The 19,745-nt window shown below is 41.9% G+C and overlaps 1 long non-coding RNA gene across 6 annotated transcripts; it reads left to right on the forward strand.

The window, feature by feature from the left end:
• The first annotated feature begins 851 nt into the window (after window positions 1-851).
• LOC147752267 (uncharacterized) lies at window positions 852-14,491 on the forward strand. 6 transcript variants are annotated; one of them, XR_015314538.1, is made up of 4 exons: window positions 1,380-1,905; window positions 3,689-4,116; window positions 5,858-6,207; window positions 14,099-14,491. It is a non-coding gene; the product is annotated as an uncharacterized LOC147752267 (long non-coding RNA). The 6 variants fall into 6 exon arrangements; XR_015314535.1 differs by lacking the exon at window positions 1,380-1,905 and having other exon boundaries at window positions 1,918-4,116; XR_015314533.1 differs by lacking the exons at window positions 1,380-1,905; window positions 3,689-4,116; window positions 5,858-6,207 and adding exons at window positions 12,863-12,927; window positions 13,240-13,395.
• The last annotated feature ends 5,254 nt before the right edge of the window (window positions 14,492-19,745 follow it).

Consider the following 19,745-nt stretch of genomic DNA (forward strand, 5'->3'; position numbering starts at 1 on the left):
ATTTCCCTGAACGGTACCTGTTCTGCATTAAATAGCATCAGTACTCATTAAAACTGATGGCCGGTCGACTGACGGAATATCTGTGACGCACTTGAATAGATGCGTAGAGGTACGAAAAATCTCTAATTCTCAAACTAAAGTCGTTTGAAACGGCTGTTAAAGACAAACGTTACATTACAAAGCTTCCGAAGCATTAAGGCCGTACTATGCTAATAAAAGATAACGTATGAGTTCATATAAGGTCAAGCTATCATACACGGACATAGCTGGGTAAATATAGAACACATACCAAATATTACACAGACATCGGCCAGCTACAGGATAGCAAAGATAAACTGTCTATAACGTTTGCCGAAATATTCGACATATATCAAAGGTGAAGTCTGAAATGAAGTATTTTACCTAAGCTCTTCAACGTGGTTATTTAAGGAATGCGCTTTTCGAGTCCCATCTGCTCATGAGACCTTTTCACTCGTTATCAAATACGTTATGGGCACTTTTTGATGAACTCTGTTCTGATTCGGTTTGGTACGCGCTACCCGGGTGACTGAACCCTTCAGATTCTTCACTTGTCCTTTAATACGTTCATACACTTTCTTCCTTTTGCTTATTTTATCAATTTACTTTTATTTTGTAGTTTTCTGGTATGTATTGTATCCGTAACACTACGCAGTCTTGCTGTTTCTGTTTATAATATTTTAGTAGTTTCAATAGGATAGCGCAAACACATGTTTCCTCAGGTTATGTTGCCAACGACGTTTTTTTCCTTCTAGATAGACTCTCTTACGACCGACTATAAATATTCCTCTATTAAGCGGTCTCTTATCGTGTACCACTAATGTGGACGAACGGGAAGGAAGAGATGAATGTGCCATAAACTTACTCGTCTATCTCAGACTGGAACATAAGTGGCTTGCTGCAATAATAACACTGATGCCATCCTCATTGTCGCTATTGTTTTCAATATCGTAAAAAAACTTCCCATAGCGAAGGTGAAATGGGGCAACCATACTGCCGTGAGCTGAGGAACTATTCCCAGATGCCCCGTGAATCTTGCCTCTAAACCAACTTAGTGAACACGTCTACGGCTATAGTGACGCAACAGGCGTAAGCCGGTTGGAAGTAAAGACATACACGGAAGACGTTGGCGGAATGAACCTCCTGCAGTTAGATATAACTGAATAACCAATGAAATAGCAGAGCTCAATGGTAGTCGGTCTCCTCTAGCCTCACCCTCGCATTTCAATCCGCTGCCCTTTGGGGACAGCACAACTCATCGAATGACAGCCAGCTAGCCCCTAGATTCGGCCATCGCAGTTGTGCGGCGACAAGTGGGTGTATTAAGAGAGTCGCAGGAGGACAACTAGACCACGGTAATTCATCTTTCTCAAACGAGAGGCCCGATATGAACAGACAAAGATGACGAGAAACACTGAATGTGTCGGAAACACTTCCTGTGTGATCCGGCTCAAAGCCTCGATCTGCTGAAGCCTTAACTTACTGTCTCCGGCTGCCCACGTAATTCCCAATTGCCTTGCATCCTCTGTCGCTAAACTTAGCCCAGGAGGGTATAGAGAGAGTATGAATTTCGTAGGCAGCAAGGACGTCCGGAGGAGGGAGTTACATCAATTATGTGGCTATATGTAACTACACGCGCGAAGTCGGCCGCACTAAAGGAAGTGTACAGACGGTGACGGAAAACTACAAACAACATCGACGTGTAGTATAGGCTATGCTAAACAACAGACCACAGTTTTCTGCTGTGATTGGTGTTATTAGGTTATCGTCTAATCGGGATGTAGTGCGCAAAAATTTACTTTACTTTTTTGCAAAAAAATTGCAAAAATGTAAAGATTACTGTCGATCAAATTTTGTGTACTCGCCTTTGTTGTACTCAAAAATTCCGTAAGTAGAGGTCAACAACACAATATTTCAATATCAGAAAGAAAGAGAGCATATGGAACCATTGAAAACATTTTGAGTCCCGTTAAGTTCATGAAAGTGATTTGAGAAATTTCCTAGATGTCCTTAAAAATGGTACTAAAGGGCAACGAGCGGCATGATGTCTGTCCCAATTGTCCGCATTTGGAGCACCTAGATGCGTTGTTAGACTGATAAAAGCCTGGTTTTCTGCATGATCTATCGTTGAACTTATGCATGGCAGAACAAGTTACATCTCTGTTCTTTCCATTCGTTGTTCTTCATCTCACCCCGAAGCAAAAAAAAGCAAACTTTTATCAAACTTCGCAAACTTTTGCTACGAGTTTTTAAAGGTTGTCGTAAAATTTTGCTCTCCTCTCCAAACGATGGTGTAGGTCCTCAAACACCAGTGGCGAGACGATTGGACCACATATAGTAAGCGCGGCTTTGTTGTTTGAGGTTCTCCAGAGTAAAATCCTCCCAGTTGACTCGTAATAATAATAAGCTAACGGCGGTTGCGGAGGCAAACAATGACGTGATTTGATTCCTATGAGGTCAACACTGCTTTCCTGCATCTCTCAGTGATGTGCGCAACAAAGATTCTGTCGTTTGCGTAAAAGAGCAACCTCATGTACGGAAACCGGTGTAATTAGGCCAAAAGTACCCTGGCGAGGTATAAGGTGTCACTTACTCTTATCCTGCCGCCTCTTATAACCCTTGTCGCCTCTGTCTTAGCCAAGCTTTGCGGTCAATCCTACACCTGTTACTTAGGCGAAGAGCTGGGCTAAAGCTGGAGCATAAAAGTCGTATATCAGGATGACTTCGACTGATTTCCTCTTGATCAGAGAGTCCTTTCAGTAAAGTGGAGAATAAGAATAGGTTTAAGTTGTTCCCTCGAGCCAGACCAGTTGTCTGTGTGAAAAGCGAAAGTTCGACCGCTCGCTCCTCCGTCGATGGTTATTCTATTCTCTTGTAAAATCGAAGCGATAAAGTTGGACACATGCGTGAAGATACCTACTTTGATCAACGTGAGGATACTCTATATCTGGGCGCCGCCTCGAAAGCTGTCCTAAAGTCGACGAGCACCACGTATAGCAGATTTCGCGGTGTGGCCAATGCTCTTTTGACGTTGACTATTGACATCCTGCTCGCCGTTTCTGCGAAGCGTTGTCTCCGGAACCTATGTTTCTCCATTCATAGCTGTTCAGCCTCTAAGTCAGCAGGCCAAAGAGAGCATTTTTCGCAATCTTCAGCCATGATAACGGTGCAACTGGATTGCCCTTTTCAGTAGAGATCACGAACGGGGTATCGTATCTCCACTGCCTTGGGAGTGCGCCAGTATGTAAACATTTCTTACTATAGTGTTGTTGACCATGGTGCCAGACCGACAATGCATTTTCGATCTCTGTTACAGGCCCCCTTTGAACCAGGAAATTTTTTGTCGTGTAAGCTCTCAAGACCTTGTATCTGTTCCCGCATTGTTAAGTCTTGTCGAAGGATATAGCGTTATATTGAGATCCCCTATTTTCACGCTGCGGCAAGCTAGAGCACGCGCGTAATATTGTATCCTTTAATGTAAATATCTCTGGGAAGTAATTTGAGGCTCGAGGGGCTAGATAATTAGGTAAGCGGCCAAGTTGCTGTGGTACGTTACCACTCGTAAGGTTGACGTCCTGCATTGGTGATTAAATGGGTATCCAGCCATTCAGACTACTGCTGCTTCTGTGATCGCACGTTTTTTGACAAGCTGCCTGTCTTATGGTTGCAGACGACGGAGATGCCTCCACTAGCGCGGTCTGGTCGGTTGCTCTTCAGTGCAAAAATTAAAATCATGGTAATTTACAAGGACTAATTTCCCAAGTTTTCGTTAGCACGACGATATTTGTACTGTCAACAGCTTTCGAGAGCGTTACAACTGGAACCCCCTCACAGTTCCACCGTATAATTTTTAATGTCTCCTTAGGGAGCGGCTTCGCTACAAATCTCGTGATCGTTTTCGTGGGCGGCTGTAGATTACCACCAACTAGACGACAATGACAAATATTGCTAGTGAGTTTCAAGTTATGGAACTGTGCAGCCGTACCCAAAGGTCTGCTCGGGACAGCCACGTATGCTGTCGGTGCTGATTTGATGTTTTATGCTAAGCATTCTAAGTCCTAGAATGATTTATTGGTAATGGCCAGATAGTACGTCAAGGTAAGCTACTTTCGACGAAATACCATTCCTGATGTGCTAGACATTTAACTATATTGGTATTAGCTTTGTGTGTCGCTTTGTGGCTCAAAATCGTTGCAACGATCTAGAACAATGTACATCAAAAGCAAGGTAGCTTGATCTATATTTTTCACGTTGCTTTTTTTGGGCTCAAAAAAAAAAGCACAGATTTCACCACTAAAATCTGACCAGCGCAACCACCACACGGAATAGCAACGTTTTGTAACTGTTTGTAAGATGTGAAGCAAGGTTCGCTTATAATTATATAGTTATAAATTGACACCAAATAAACTACTGTAAATATGTTTGCGTATAACGAATATTAGCGTTTACTTGTATATAACATGTTACAACGCTGATCACGCACGTTCGATGACAAAGGACACCTACGTGTCCAATACAATTTATACATTAATGTATAACTTAGATAGTTTAGAAATTGGAAAGTTGTACACAAAAGCGGCTTTTTCGAAATGTGGTGCTTTATCAGTTCTTCCACTTGTTGAACTGCTAAGATATCGGACACTAGGAATAATTTTAGACGCGACGTCAGTCGGCGATACTCCAACGATTCCAAGTATACTTATGTTGTAGCTGACTAATAAGTAGTTAATCTCGAAGTTGACTGACTCACCCTACTTATACCTTCTAGTTACTAGTCCACCGCGCAGAAATTTTTACAGAAATTACCGCACACATTATTTGTGCGGCATGTTTGTCTTCAACGTGAAGTTTCTACTCAATCTCTTCGCTGAACAGTTGCGATTACCTGGCAAGTACGAATGGGGCATCTCTTGCAAACAACATTCGAGTGATAGTCAACATAACCACATGGGCTCATACAAAGAAACAGCTGATTGACTCAGCTTGTTCAACTTTAGGTTAAAATCAATTTATTAGTATCAGTAAAAAAGTACTATGATAAAAAAAATTAACAGTTGTTAGTTAATAACAGACACGCTGTGTGATCTCAATTCTAACTATATCAATACAAAAAAATTTTATAAGCATAAACTCATGTATTCGACAGCAGTTCACTCGCATCAACCAGCGCCTTATTATAACATAAAAAAACTCATTAACAATCGGAAATGCCTGGCCACTTCACGGTTCACACTTACCCTAATAACATAATAGTTCATGTCACCTAATAGTTTGAAATCGTCTTGTTTAGTTATAACGGCAGATCTTAGTTTTTGCTTCGCTATCAGCTTTATCCTGTTTCTGGACATCGTTTTGTGATCATCTTTAGCTCTATTATAAACCCATTTCTACGTAAAACCTTTACAGTCCTTGCTGCTCGCCTTCATTCCCGCAAGCATAAAACAACTAGAAAATCAAACGTCTCTATAAGCTAGTTGAGCAATAGCTAATTGTAGGTAGCTGAGTAGTACCTATTCTTGCTTAGCTGAGCTGACAACGCTGGTTGTATTATAGCAGGAACCAAAGGCTTTCTAATCTTCCATTTGCATTATCCAGTCACTGCTGCCAGTCTCTCATATCATACCTCTGGTAGCTTACTGTATCCGCTTTACGTGCTCCTTCCTACTGCCAATGTTTGGTTGTCCAGTAATTGGGGTTATAGAGCTAGGTCAGTGGCATCCCTGGAAAGACCTAAGCGAGAACGTCATTTGCTGTTTTTGCGAAGACACCGAACAGAGCAGCGTACTGTTGCTAACGGCATTCGTCACTTTTGAGTATCTTCTTTTTGTCTCTGTGTAAGGTCTCTACGACGACAAAAAGGAAGTGCCTAAAAAAGTTTAGACAGAAAAGATTGCGAGGCAGGAAGGCAGGAACATGAATATTCATCTGAAGGCAAAGGGGACGGAGCGTCATATGAACAGTTCCACGTTAGCTAAGAGAGAAGGATCCTTTGAAAAGAAAAACAGACCGGAGGAAATTGCCTCTAAGAGAACTTCGACCGACTAAGAGAACCGACAAGGAATACTACAAATATAGACGAAAGCTAGTACTTTTCTCCTCGCCTTTGTATAGCTTTCGTCTGAGAGAATGCAAAGGACTCCCGTAAAAAGCGCCTTGACGGATTAGACGATAACTTGGTCCTAACCAGAGGTACGTTACGAATCTAACATCCCTACCGAAGCCTCTTTGTGCTCTTGATCGAGAACAAATATATTTTTCGAAGGTAATGGAAAATAGGGAGCTCAGGAGAGACCAGATGCATCTCACTCAAATGCAGGGCAGATGCAAATGTCACTGTATTTTCGTATAGGGTCAATATATTATGCGTTCAGCGTTATTTCCTAGAAAAAGTTAGGGATGCATATTTCCTTCTTACGCTACACTGGAAAATAATAATTCTTTACTGACGTTCAAATTAGGCTGGAACTGAAATCGAATAAGTCATACCTGTAGATGAATGACGAGCTTACCCACACTAGCCATTACAACAACAACTACGGAAAATTTTGTGCCGTACCTCGTATTATTCTTTAAACTTTTAGTGTATTTTCAATGTACGCTTAGGTCTCAAGAGTCCTAAGCTCAAGAATTCCTAAAACACAACCTTTAACATCGATCACTACAAAGCGAAGCACAATATAAATACCAGTAGAAAAGTCGTTAATTAAATATAATATAATACTAATATTTCCTGCCGATTTTTGTACAGTCAGCATATCAACTCTTTCACTCAGCTTCTTGCATTGTTATTCTCAGGGAATAATGAAACTTGGAGGATTATGGTGACATATGTGTCGCGCTTGCATCTGCGTCTGGCATATTTTCGGAATACATAATATGACATGCCCCATAAAGCTGTCAAAAAAAATTTCCAGCTGAAGTAGGCACGCATCCTTCTTCGGTCTCTATATGATGTAATTAATTAACTTTTGTTACAGCACTTAACTAGCCAAGCTGGAGCGAACTGAAAATTTTCGCCTACCTTTTTCGCATTCAGCCCTTAATCCTTCTAGCGTTTGCCTCCTCCTTAACGCCGAGTGTGCTCCGTCAAGCGTACATTTACTGTCTGAGTACGTTGGGTACCAGCGCCTTAAAGAAACACATGGCTATCTAGTTTGGAAAATTCCGATTTTGAGGTTTACACGACCCTATAGATACTGGATGAGGGCGGGGGTCACGCAAGTGAGGGAGAGACACAGCTGTATGCACAAAAAAATCTCGTTGTAACACAGGGCATTCGACTTCGTACAAAGCGGTGCTACCGATGAAGTGGGCAAACATAATAGAACAATCTAATTTTAGCTAAATTATTTCCCTATTCATTATTTTCATAGTTACCACGTTAAAATTGTTTGCTGAGGTTGACGAAATCACGTTTTCGAGCACTGTCATATTATACTATAATAAAATAATTGTGATCTAACATATATATGTATATATAGCTGCTTGGCGAGATTGCATACAGTCAAACGTATCCTTCTCATCACATGGCTACTGAGTTTTGCTCAGCACCAACACATTAGAAAACCGATGATTCCGTGTTAAATGAGGGTAGTAATGCATGCCTAGCGGCACTTTCGCACAACATCGGGTTTCTAAAACAAACAGACTAAAAAGCTGAAATATTAAATTGCATATTTATATCGCTCGTCCCACAAGCGGCCTTATTACTGTTTTTGTAATTATGTAAATGTAAAAACCTGAATTAAATGGTGAATACGGTCGAGTTCGAAAGAAAGACGAGATGAATTGTCCTAGCTCATGCGAAAAGAAACATCCAAACCTCTATTTTGCTTGGTCGAATTTCAAAGAAGACTACAGTGCATTGTTAACGGAGCGCTGCTGTCAACACAGACTGAAACCTTATCATGGAGAAACTTGAGAGGGCACGCGCGTGCACCTCGCGGAAGCTACGCTTTCGTACAGACATACTGTTTGTGTTCACTGCACACGTTCTACCATTTTAGAAGCTTTCGATTCATTGATACATCGTTACCATTTAGTTATCGTATAATACCAAGAGCCTGTTTAGCCAGCTGAATAAAAACAAGGACAAATAGCGACCATGAACTACGTCTGAACTTCGAAGTCATTTTTAATCGATTCGCCCTGTGAAAATAAATAAAGACAATTAAAAAATATGACCGTTGATGCTGTCTAGCAGCGCCACCGCGGCAGGGCTCAGAAGAATTTTGAAGGTCTGAATCAAAAGGATTTAACTGACCCCTTCCAGTGACTGACTTACAGACGTTTTTTGACGATAGATAGCGGAAAGATCTTGATAGAGCTATGACGCTCGACACGGGATTTTTATTTTTGTTCAACGTGCGTACACATGTTCATATAACGAGCATGAAAAAGACAAGAATAAGCCGAACCAAATCGAGGCAGGTGCTTGGAATAACTTACTTATGCGAGCATAAGATAGAAAACTACTGTCGTTGGCCTTGTATATGTATGTATATGCAAGTACTCCAACGTAAAGCCGTATACAATCAGAGCTTTTTTAGTTCGTTCAGTGCCGTGAGAGGAAAAAGATGGTTCATAGATATTGCCAGAGTAATGACTTGTAGGCAGAGGGCCCGTAGCTTAGCCATACCATTTTAACTTGCTCCAAGTGCCTTTATGTAGATGTTGCATTAACGCAGGGTAAACTGGTTTAGGGCACGCCGCCAAGTGAGGTTTAACAAACCCAGATTCACTGTGATTTGTGTAGAAATTCAATAATCTTTGTGTGTGCTAAGGTTGACCTTGGATCATTATGAAGTGTTATTATTGTTTGTAAGATCGGGTTTGACCAAGGTAATGGAAAGGTAGAAATGACATCGACTCTTAATTTACCCGCACAAAAATAAAGCTAATCTGCGCAGGATCACCACACAGTCCATAATCGGTATCTTTCGCTAAATACGACACTACCTCTGTTGCGTATTATTCGTATGTTTTTATTGAGAAGGAGAACCAAAAAAAAGACATAAAATTATGCAGCGAAGATCGACAGGAGCTGTATAAGGCATAGGAAAATTGATTGCCAGGCGCTAGAATTAAATCCGCTACAGATATATCTGGTCATTTTTATAACCACTTTTAAATAAATACGAATAGTACTGGCTATCATTTCTTAATAACGACAGTAGACGTACTGCTAAATGTCGCTAAGCTTAATAGTAATTACATATATGTAAGCCAGAATTTTTCAAATCCACTGAGCACCGCTTTCTTATTTGCTGGTATTGAATCAGTGAACATAAGATATAATACTCATACATAGCAGTGACGACGGAAAGAAAAATCACCCCATTGGGCTTGCCCGTGAAATATTTACCACCGACGACTTTGATATCACAGTCACATACTTGAAGGCTGCAGTTTGATCGCATATAGACATATTTTGTACGTAGTGGGAGTAAGGTTGGACGCTCGCAGGTCTTACGAAGACCGCACAGTTTACCCGCGGATGTGCTCGTAAGCAATGCTCCTTCTGTTTTCTTAGTCCTAGAATATGTGACGATGGCGACAACAACGAGAAAATAATTTTGAACAAGCATAGCCGCTGTCTCTGTTCGTTCGTCGTGCATTACCTGTTTCGCTTGATCCGCAGTTGCGACTGATGCAGACTGTAATATTGCTCATGTGAATCTAAGATGCGTTCTCTGGCATCGACTACTGCAAGCGACCAAGAACGAGGTCCGTCTCTTGTCGTCACAGGTAACAATCTTGGAAAACGCGGTGATTTCCCCGAGGAGCCGGGTGTGCCATTTCCAACAGCAGCGGCCGTCTGTAGTTGTTGCTGCACTCGTCGCGGATTTGGTTGTCTTTACCTCTCGTCGGACCTAGGGGTTTCGTTCCGTCAATTGTATAATTCATTTGATCAGAACTCGTAGAGGGGGCCTGTATCGCGATATTTGTACAGGCCAGCTAGAGCAAGTACAGTTAGACATGCATTCGGCAACTCGGTTTAAGTTACGGTTTGTAATTGGACGCTTTCTTTTCTCGCTATGCTCGACATCGTATAGACAATGATAGATGGGCGATAGAGCCAGGCGCGTGGGTCACTGGCCCCTTGCCGAGACAGAGGAATGGACAGCGAAATGATTCACTAAGCGGGAGCTAACGTACAGTTCTTCCACCCGGACGTTGTGGGGGTTAATAGAGCAGCATGAGCTTAGTTCAAGTGAAATCAGTTCGTAGGCCAAGTACTCAGCAAAGAAAGGACTGCGAGGTAAGAACAAGTAGACGGGAGAACGAGAGAAAAATAGAGGAAGATATGGCGGATTGACGTGGTGTACGCACTATGCCGGTAAATTACCCAATAAACGGGCTAACTATCAGTGAATATTTATATGAATACCAACTATTCACGTTAACTAGCTGCAGACGGCAATGCTGGCGCTAATATAGAATTACGTTAGCGGGTTGTAATGAGTCATCATTACTGTCTCGATGTGGCGGAAAGAATAAATAGCAAGCTGCATGCAATACTCGGCGTCGGCAATGCGGGCATAGGAGATGGCAGTGAGGAATACGATGGCCAGAAGCCTAGAACAAGGAGCATTCTTGCAATTTTAATCTGATAAGGAAATACGGGGAACTGAGGGAATTCCCCGTCGCAACACAGTGAGTAACGTGTTTGCCGTCTATTATTTAAACACATATGGTGGTCTACTTTCGAATTCGGACATAGACATACGGTTCATTTCGTATTGGGAGCCAGCCGTCTGTTCGATGAAATGCGCCGGACGGGAAACGCAAAACATTTTAGTTTAGGACCAAGAGGGCAATGTTTGCTTTTCTTACATTCTATTTCACAGAGGCCAGACACTTAACAGCTGCAGACAACTATGATGAGTAGAATGCAAACGAGCATCGCACTATGTTACGGTTTTAAATGATACAGGCAGCAGAGTTTGATTGGCTATTGGCAAATAGACTTTTTCGAAATAATTTTGCAGGTAAAGGCTTTTTTAAAGGTAATAAATAAACTTTTGCAGAACAGCATGAGGCGGTAACGCTTAAAATATAACACCTTCCACCACCGTATTTTTAGCGGCCGTTGGCTGTAGAAGCAGTGGCCGCGGTGCAAGCTGGAGCTATTTGCATATAAAAATTCATGCACATTTTACAGTCTAATAAGTGAAGATCAAATCGAAGAGCGAACCTGACGGGTACACTGTGCGCGGCTTTTTATCGTCACGCTCGAATTGTTGGTAGCGTTGTTGGACATGCAACCCAGACAACATGTAGGAACTGTGATCGCAAATTTAAACCATATTCTTGAAGACACTATCTTGCAGTATCTTCCTGCAGCTGGGCATACAAGTGCAACACCAATTGCGATGCTTTACAGTGTCGCTCAGGATCTATTTATCGTAGATGGAACAACTGATTCGAGTTCAACGTCGTGTCATTCTCGCGCTCCAGCATCCAGATGCTGAATATTAAACCGGCACTATTATTATGACCTTACTTTAGGCTAGCAGCGCGCTAGTGTGGGCAAAACAGACACGCGTCCACCCTGAAACCTTTCAGCATTTCGGAATCCGCTCTGAGGCAATTGCTTTGAAATTCGCAATTATTATTGTTGTTGTTGTTTTTTTCGGAGAACGTTCACTCGCTAACCTCCCGAGCGCCCTCTAGGGGCCTATTGCTGGAATTGCATACGGCCGCTGACTGACTTGCTTGAGCCTTTGATTTATACAAAACGAGAACGTCTTGTCTAGCTCTAACGTTTCGATCGATTCACTACTGGCTCCTGCGCTCGGATCAGCTCACCATTTCTTCGTATCCGACCGATAAGCTATTCCACAGCCGCTATAACAAGCGTATCTATCGATAGATAACCGCATACACACACTAACAGTAGCTGCCGGCGGATATAGCCTATTTGGCCTATCAGCTTGGCGTTCATGCTATTTGTGCAATCTAAAACTGCCAACGCCTTCCTTTTGACAGGCATTCCCCTGACCTCCCCGTGCCGGCGCTCTCTTTCTGTTTCCAGCCCCTGTGTCCTCGCGTACATCTACACAGTTACTGATATGAAGAGCGTGACCGCTTGGGGGGCAATAGCTCCGCATACTACCTAGGCGGGGTTGATCTGGTTGTTCGCTAGTATTATAAAGGACGTTGTTGTATTTCAGTGGCGATGAACTGACGCGGCCCTGTAACCTCGTCATCATATACAAAATCCGATTTCGCCAACATTGCCCAAGGTAGCTTGTCGGTATTACCGCTAAAAATCAAGCACAAGCATTGGCGATCTGTTGAGTCATTGGAACTGCTCACAATCGACCACGAATAGGTGTTTATAGGATGGCATTAACAGCTTCAGTGTTAGCGTTGTTCGCTCCATAACCTGTTTATAAGTACAACGGCGATATTAGTGCAAACGTAAAGTGCTTTGCAAGGACGGGGGACCAGCTTGGACAGACAGTAAAAAACAAGCGTACGATAACGAGTGCATTTAGTGGGCAGAACTAGGGCAAAACTAGCTGCCTTTTTGCCTTTCGGCTCTCTTTAGGCTTCCAAGGGGTAAGTAACGATGCGAACAACAGCTCTTTTGATACTACCACCTACAAAACGTACTAACACAGCTGTGTTCTACGATAGTTGTCATTTTGCATTGAAAAGAACTTCTAGCATTGTGTCTATCGTAAAAACCTTAAAACAGACTAGAGTGTGCCGAAAATTATGGCACTGCTAGCTTGTTCTGAGACTGAGCCGGATGAAGAGAAGAACACTGGTTTGAAAATGTTCCGGGCCCTTGAAGCAGAATTAAAAAGGTTCGCTTGCACCTTATGTACTTCCAGTAGATTGAAGGCAAAGATGTTGGCCTACAAATCTCTCAGCGAGATCTCAAAGCGAGTAAAGCAGGTAATGCCTAGAAGCGCCATTATGATCACTTGATGTCTGTAAGTCCCAGAGAATTAGAAGGAGGTAATATCTTAGTCGTTCGTCACCACTCCCTATTTTTGTATGTTTTCTGTCACGCAGAGTTAAGCAACATGTAATAGATCGAAAAAAAAAAAAGTATCACGACTGGAGTAAAGTGGAGCAAGTCTTGCGAGAAATTGAAATTTTCATACCATCATAATTACGTAGCTGTGACATTTTAGTAACTTTTGCAGTTATAGTTATGCCGATAATAGTACATTTTATGATGAAACATACGCTTTGATTTCAAAGCAATTTATAACATTCGTTTGCTCCGAGTTCGTGCATCTGTCTATCCACTCTGGCGAACGTGAATCAGCGACGATCGGACTCGGCTGGCAGCTGTCGTCTCTTGATTGGCAGCTTCGTTGCCAGATGCATCTCAAACACGCCGTATCGGTATGGCAGGTAGGCTTCACGGAATAGGTCGGCCTAATCGATTTGGCAGCGGGCCAACACACTGCTGATAAATCATTTCCTAGCAGTAACAGCATCGTCTACTTTCAATCCACATATCAATTTACCAGCGCCACGGCCGGTATCGATCCTGCTTCTTTCTGACCATTAGTAAACATCGATTGCCTACTATATCCGTTTATGAAACCATTTACTGATTTAACCTAAAACGTCTGCTGTTCATGAAAGGAGCCACCGTATAGCGCAACCGTTGTCGTTATGCTGCTGCTGCTGTTACGATTGGGCCATCCGAAGGCCAGGTGCTGATTGCTTCTCCTCTAGGCCATAGTCGTTTGCAGCACGGATTTTAATAACTTATAAGTCAAAATAAGCCTTTCGTATCAGTTATACAAACATAATGAATACATACACGTTCGTACGCTGCAAACTGTGCCTGAAGTTTGCTGCTGCAAGTTGAAGGCTTTGTAAACCAGGCTGTATGCAGCCTATATACGATCAATACAAATGTTATTTATGCCTTTATATGAACTTCGGAGAAAAACGTTAGTGCAGGCACAAACTTGGTGGCCTTCGTCTACGACGAGATGAATACGTTCGGTGTCACGCAGTTTCTGAAAACCGTACATGCACTCTACACGAACTAGTAGTGGCTATTATTTTTCATACGTACGTCGTTACCATTGTTACTTTGCAGAAGATTGTTCTCGGCGGCTCATTACAGTCGTAGTTGATCATCCAGGCTCGACGAACAGCCTATTTCTCCATTCAGCTGTCTATCAAGTGTCGCAACCGGCCTTGCTAGTTACATCACGGCACAAATTTCTTCCTGCGTTTCATTTTGCGGACGAAGCTTTTCTAGAACCTTCACGAATACACCGGCTGGCCTTCTGGGAAGAAACCTGTTGGAAAGCACCTCAGGCCCTCGTGTAACCGCACGACTCACAACGAGTCTTTTATTTCATCGCACTTTTCCTTTCTATCCATGGACGCTTATCCCTAGGGGCCTTTTTTGCTGAATGGGTAATTGGCGTAACCTGTTGGCTATCGATCAAACAAGACAATAAAGGACCTATTCATTCGAGCATAATTTAATGCCATTTTATTCATTCTATATTTGTATTATCTATAGGTCATTTGCTAAACGTGGGCCGTTATGTCTCTCGCAGCTCGTCTAGAGCTTTTATAAGTTTGTTCTCTTATTATTATTATTGTTATTACTGCGCCACTGCAACATTGCAGCGCTGGTTACGACAACTATTCCTGATTCTGGAAAATAATGTTAAATCTGACTCTTGACTTTTTTAGCTTTATATCAAATAGAGCTAGGCAAAGGACCTTTTTCTAAGCGGTATTCGTCAAGAGTCCCAGGAGAACAGTTTATGATACGATTTGGAACCTCACATGATATACCCCTAAGCTTTTGAGAAAACCATTCTGTGTTGTGACCTTTACAGGGACAATCTTTTTTGCTGAAAGAAATCTTTATATTTGCCTCAACTTTAAGCGTTTGCATAAGCAAAAAAAACGATAGGATTGAAATGTGGCGACCACTGAGGTTATTCGAAGACCCTCAATCCAAACGGGTCAGAGACAAAGGTTCGTGTATCATAGATCCACATGAAATTCTCCTGTGCAATGTGAAGCCGCTCGTGCATGGCCCACGTATTAGGCCATCTACAAATTGCATTTGCTTGAAGACAAGGGAAAAACGGTAACTGTGTGCACCGATCTCTAAAACCAATCTAACCGAATTGAAGCTTGTATAACGACAGTGGCCATGCATGATTCTAGTACAAATAGTTATCTATGGTTATGATCGACTGGCCACTACACCATGGTGCATATACCGAGAAGATGGCTATTTCGTTACCTTTTGAAAAATGGCCGACGAAAAACATCCAGGAATCGTACTTGATTTCGGACCTGAAAAACCTAAGAAGATTGTATTAACATTTAAGATTAGATAAAAAAAAAGATCTCCACACAGTTCATGACCCATATTAATTTCTATCATGTATGAATATCAATTATTTTCTGAATAAAGTATTTATAATTTAAACCAATCATTGTGTCATCTGTTATATCAAGAAGTGGATACTTAGTAAATCTCTAAAACAAACATTATCTTCTGTCGTCACGAGACTATAAACATTCAACGAAGACTCGTGCATATAGACATTAAACTTCTATATAACATTAGTAATATTATCGCATCCATTACGTGGAGCGAACCTATCTACGATTCCGAGCTCGCAGATGTCTATTTCTATGTACCATCATTTGTTATATACAATCTGTTAGCTACCCTGATACGTGCACAAACACACACGTATACACGTTTACAATCGCTTTTTTTGCTTTGCGCTTGCGAGGCTGTCATAATCGTTGGGAAGACAGTATTATGTAATAATTCTATCGTATATAATAAAGAATAATAACCCAAATGATAAAGCTAGTCTTAGGCGACGAAGGTACTATCACGTAACAACGGCTGTAGTTATGCGTGAACCCCATTTACGGCATTCGTGTAAATACCATATGAAGCCTATTTCAATGACGGGTCATCGATGAAATTACGTTTGACTGTAAAATAGCGACCATTATTGACATATTGCCCTGGAAGTCACTAATAATCAATAACAATACTCTGTACACCCCCAATTTCGATCGCTGATGTACGGAAACCTTTTTTTCCTTCCAATACGACTACGTGTAGTCTGTTCTTTTGACATAGTTATCTATGATTTGCAGAGCTATGGTTAAGACGCGGGCGACATTACAAATCCCCAGCAGGGAAAGGACAACATTGCGGATAATGCCTCAAGACGAGGACGGAGACCAAAGATAACGAGATAGCGTAAGGCACTTTAACTTAAAGAGCGTACCGTAAATTTTTCTAGCTTGACATCTGATTATTCATTGCCTAGCGATCATTGCAAATTGAAATGAACTTAGATATTTGCATATAATAATGGACCGGTTACGTGGGTCATTGCAATAAACCAAGAGTTCTGCACGAGATCTGTGTGCGTTGTGAAACCATGTTTCACTACATTTCAATAGATAAATTTGCCAAATTCGTACGAAGAAAGAAATTCTATTAGAATATAATGATTTGACCCATCGTCCACACTGTAACGTATGGTATACTACCAGCAATTGGGAAACAAAGCTGCTTAGTTATATGCCACCGGGTGAGGCGATATATTGCAGAGTGATCTAGAAAGTGTCTTTGCTAAAAATACTAACATAAAAATCTTCGCTGGAGTATACCGTTGTTTCGATTAAGGCAAAATTGCAGCTCGTGGACAGTGGGTTTTTTCTTGCCGTTCAGTAGGATATAATTTCTTACGTTAGATGGTAATAGTATATAGACACTTTATAATCGACCCAAAAACTCTCTGTAAGGTGAAATCCCGTAGACATGGTCTAGCGATCATATAGGTATATCTCTCTTCAACAAACGTAGAAAAGCTCTTTTCGTGACTATAATAACATTAGTCTGAGTCGATTTGACAATGTGCAGCTGTGTAGCAACGATTTCAATCGACGTTTTTAACGTTTGTTGTAGAGCAGGGTGTCGTTCGTCCAAATACCGGTCTGTGATGCTCACAGGTCAATTCCGCTTTTATGGCTTGACAAACGAGATGCATCACCGAAATGAGCTTTTCTGTTTTCGAGGGCTATAAAGCCATCAAAATAGCTTTAATAAACGTGGATTGTGGGGCAAACGACACTTCCGTGAAGGTTAGCTGATTGCATAAAGGTCGCCCGAGCAACTGTGTCAGGGTACTGGTCACACAGAAGCTGGTAGCGGTTCGTTGCGACGTGATTGCTCACCTGAAGCCCACTGGCAACTGATGTATCCATGAAATGCATTTGCTTTTAGAACGAATGCGGTGTGAGGTACTTATGACGAATGGAAAAAAAAAATAAATAAAATCACGATGCACAGGGTTCGTTTGCATCAGAAAGAGCAAGGGTGATCCAATATCAACAAAAGCAGATGCAGCAACGCGGTGAAATTATGCGCTAAGTAATTCGTAACGAAATGCTGGTGCAAGCACCCCCGTTAAGTAAATATCAACTTTCTGTGTGTGGGTGTTTTTTAACGAGGTTTTAGTAACACCATTTACGTATGATTGAACACCACCATATGTTATTTGGTGCACACTGAATATGGGGTTCAGCTTCAAGGGTTTCACTTCGAAAGTTAATATCAATTAGAATCATAGATATCCGTAGAAATGTTACAAATTATCGTATCAAATTGCCATTTTTAATGGCGAATGAAATACAGTGAACTTGTAAGCGTTCTTGGGGACCTGAGATAAAAGTCGAGTCCTCATCGATGTTTTCATTGTATCAACTATTCTCAGAATGTTTTTTTTTTTCATGAAATGTATTTTAGGGAATAGAGCTTTAAGGTAGAATGCGAGCAGTTTTATCTAATGAACCAGTTATGTTCTATAATATATAGAGAAAATAATATTGCTGACAAACACAAAGACAATATTCATAAGTAAGCTCTAATAGAAATTTACATTCTATTTGTTCCTGTCTTCACTTGGTCAAAGCGCTACCTTTAGTGCTCTTTCCCCCCCCCCCCGTTCTTTCAGCTTCCTGTTGTGGTTCCGACCAACCATGTCGTAGTAAATCGCAACACGATTGATTTCGGCCGTGGCATGTCCGGGCCATATTAATATCCACTATACTTCTCTAACATCAGCGGCAATTCCGAGGCTTCGACGCGCCTCCATGGTACCCTAGAAGTAAACGGCAACATCCGCAGCCAACACAATTAGTACAACAGCAAGCTGACGCTTCCATCAGTAACGATAGTCACCAGCAGAGGGTGTCTTCTTTTAACCCTGCGATTGGACTTCAAGCGCGAACGAACGCGAATTTTACACGTTTACCGTTGCTTTCACAGCAGAAACAAAACCAGCCATCCGCATTGTCCTTACATCAGGACTTCATTGGCAGTGGTTACTAGCAGCAGTGGTATCAAGCCGTGCATGCTCGGCCAAGGGGCGCAGGATGATGGACGCACAGTACCTGGGGGCGTCCCGGGCCCTCGCAGGCTCTCAGCAGATGCCTCAGAGCCAGGAGATAATGAGCACCAATAATGGCAAAAGCCGTCAGTGCGGGAAGTTCCACAGCCACTCCGCTGTTGGTGAGTAAATATTTTAGCTGATAATATCAAATGGGTGGTCGATCTTATAGCTAGACAGCTGAGCCTCGTGCCTGTGCAATGGACTTGATAGTGCACTGAGCTAACTATATATAGTAAGTATGAATCACATGTACTTCCATTTACAGAGCGTGGTTCGCAAGAAACTGTAATACTTCATGAGCACGAGAAATTTTTTTGTTTTATTTTTTAATTTAAGGCAAGCGATAGTTGGTAAGTGTTTATATACTTAGCAATCCATTATTCAAGTAACTCAAGTCGACCACCAACGTAAAGCGATATATAGGCACGTAGCGCAATTTTCATGAAGGGGTTAAGGTTAAACCCTGATGAAAGACTGAAGCATACATCAGTTAAGAGGCTTAAAGGTAGATAGCTCTGCTTGACCTAAAAATTCATGGCCACCCCCATGCCATGTATGTGTACTTGAAAAGCAGTGTTTTTTTAAGAATGAAATGCAAAATTTGCGCCAAAACAGCAACGCTCAAAAATTAATTTCATTATTGCCCAAGTTACCAAAAGCAAGCCTGCGTCATGGCCTCTATCATTTCGTTCGGTGCCGTTCGTCACCTTGGCAAATATTGCCACACAACAAATATGACTAATCGTTACTTTTTATTGATTAACGAAATAGGATCGTCAAAATTTTTGCGCATTTTTTACCCATGCACACGCGTGCACACACGTATACAAAGTGCGGCTAAGAGCAACGAGAACAGCTATATATGCTTGAAAGAGCAAAACTTGAATGCTTATTGTGAACACAGCCATAGGTATGGCACACATTGTGATTATGTTAACTGGTCATTTGCGTAGACTGACTTGGGCATCTTAGAGCCACGTAAAGTTGGCAAGTTACTGAAAGTAGTTTCCGATTTCAGGGATGAAGCTATGCTACGTTGCACGGTCTGAGCCATGTAGTAAGCCAAAAAAAAAGTACTGATCGAGAACAACGATTTTTTGTTTCCGGCAAAGGCCGACCTATTACGGCAGCCTAACATTGCAGACTCTGGTATCGGTGAATGAGGAGTGCACAACTGGTACGAGCAGACGGAAGAGCCTTTGACAAGGACTTTGGCCTGTTCATGAACATTGTGTACAGACGAAAACACGGAAGAAATAAAACAATTGAACCTCTGCTGGAAGA

This window comes from Varroa jacobsoni, unplaced genomic scaffold (genome assembly GCF_002532875.2).
Source record: "Varroa jacobsoni isolate VJ856 unplaced genomic scaffold, vjacob_1.0 scaffold_1376, whole genome shotgun sequence".
NCBI classification, from domain to species: Eukaryota; Metazoa; Arthropoda; class Arachnida; order Mesostigmata; family Varroidae; genus Varroa; species Varroa jacobsoni.